The following is a 2,500-nucleotide window of genomic DNA, read 5'->3' as shown; positions in this document are numbered from 1 at the left end:
GATGTGTCTCTTGTGGCTCACGGGGCTGTTCGGGTCGCACAGAAATCCCTGGGAATGGGAAAACGGGTCATTTTCGTGTTGCCACATTGCGTACGAACCGCATGAAACTTCCAGAGGCATTTGCAGCAGGAATGCATGTGCACTCAAAAACTTCTATATGTTTCACGGATAGACCCCGTGAAACGCTAGAAATTGGCGGGGATGTGTCTCTTGTGGCTCACGGGGCTGTTAGGGTGGCACAGAACTCCCTCGGAATGGGAAAAGGGGTCATTTTCGTGTTGCCACATTGCATAGGAACGCCATGAAACTTCCAGAGGCATTTGCAGCAGAAAGGCACGTGCACTCAAAAATTTTAATATTTTTCACGCATAGACCCCGTCAAACGCTAGAAGTTGGCGGGGATGTCTCTCTTGTGGCTCACGGGGCTGTTAGGGTCGCACAGAAATGCCTCGGAATGGGAAAACGGGTCATTTTTGTGTGGCCACATTGCATAGGAACGGCATGAAACTTCCAGAGGCATTTGCAGCAGGAATGCATGTGCACTCAAAAACGTCTATATTTTTCACGGATAGACCCCGTGAAACGCTATAAATTGGCGGGGATGTCTCTCTTGTGGCTCACGGGCGCTGTTAGTTAGGGTCGCACAGAAATCCCTCGGAATGGGAAAAGGGGTCATTTTCGTGTTGCCACATTGCGTACGAACGGCATGAAACTTCCAGAGGCATCTGCAGCAGAAATGCATGTGCACTCAAAAACGTCTATATTTTTCACGGATAGACCCCGTGAAACGCTAGAAATTGGCGGGGATGTGTCTCTTGTGGCTCACGGGGCTGTTAGGGTCGCACAGAAATCCCTCGGAATGGGAAAACGGGTCATTTTCGTGTTGCCACAATTGGCATACGAACGGCATGAAACTTCCAGAGGCATTTGCAGCAGAAATGCATGTGCACTCAAAAACGTGAATATTTTTTCACGGATAGACCCCGTCAAACGCTCGAATTTGGCGGGGATGTTTCTCTTGTGGGTCACGGGGCTGTTCGGCTCGCACAGAACTCCCTTGGTCCACCTGATTCGTGCATACAGGCAGCAACTAAAACTCTGTAAACCTGCTGTGAGGACATCTAAACAGTGGACCAGTGAGGCTGTGGAAGATTTGCGGGCGTGCTTAGACTGTACTGACTGGGATATGTTCACGACTGCTACCAATAGTCTGGATGAACTCACAGAGGCTGTGTACATCAGCTTCTGTGAGGACTGCTGTATCCCAACACGTACCAGGGTGAACTTTAACAACAACAAGCCCTGGTTCTCAGCAAAGCTCAAAAGGTTGAGGTTGGAGAAGGAGGAAGCGTTTAGGAGTGGGGATAGAGACAGATTCAAGGAGTCGAAGAACAGGTTTAGCAAAGCGGTGAGAGAGGCTAAACGACTGTACTCAGAGACACTAAAACACCAGTTCTCTACTAACGACGCTGCTTCTGTCTGCCAAAGGGCTCAGGCACATCACCAACTACAAACCCAGAGCGCCCCACACCACTAACGACTCCCGCCTAGCCAACGACCTGAACGAGTTCTACCGTAGATTTGAAAGACAATTGGACTGTCCTGAACCACCCCTTCCCACCCAAGAGGCCCCATCCCCCACCCATACTACAGAAACGACTCTCTCCTTTCAGGAGGGAGAAGTTAATGGGCTTTTCAAGAGGCAGAATCCACGCAAAGCAGCCGGGCCGGACTCTGTCTCTCCAGCCACCCTCAGGCACTGCGCTGACCAGCTGTCTCCGGTGTTCACCAACATCTTTAACACCTCCCTGGAGACATGCCATGTACCAGCCTGTCTCAAGTCCTCCACCATCATCGCTGTGCCCAAAAAGCTAAGGCCAACAGGACTAAATGATTACAGACCGGTCGCCCTTACATCTGTGGTAATGAAGTCTTTTGAGCGCCTGCTCCTGGCACACCTCAAAGCCATCACAGACCCTCTCCTGGACCCCCTTCAGTTTGCCTACAGAGCCAACAGGTCTGTGGACGACGCAGTTAACATGGCCCTCCACTTCACCCTACAGCATGTGGACGCCCCAGCATCCTACGCCAGGATCCTGTTTGTGGACTTCAGCTCTGCCTTCAACACCATCATCCCTGCCCTGCTTCAGGACAAGCTCTTCCAGCTGAACGTGCCCTACTCCACCTGCAGGTGGATCACAGACTTCCTCTCTGACAGGAAGCAGTGCGTTAAGCCGGGAACAGAAGTCTCTGACTCCAGGTCCATCAGCACGGGAACTCCTCAGGGCTGCGTCCTTTGCCCACTGCTCTTCTCCCTGTATACCAACAGCTGCGCCTCCAATCATCTGTCCGTCAAACTCTTGAAGTTTGTCGGACGACACCACCCTCATTGGGCTGATCTCTGGTGGGGATGAGTCTGACTATAGGTGGGAAGCTGACAACCTGGTGACCTGGTGTAGCCAGAACAACTTAGAGCTAAATGCTCTAAGGACAGTTGAGA

The sequence above is a fragment of the Petromyzon marinus genome, unplaced genomic scaffold (assembly GCF_048934315.1).
Source record: "Petromyzon marinus isolate PM22_M1 ecotype Great Lakes invasive population unplaced genomic scaffold, UKy_Petmar_22M1.pri1.0 PM_G_Scaffold_8, whole genome shotgun sequence".
Lineage (NCBI taxonomy): Eukaryota > Metazoa > Chordata > Hyperoartia > Petromyzontiformes > Petromyzontidae > Petromyzon > Petromyzon marinus.
Note: the sequence above shows the minus strand (reverse complement) of the source record.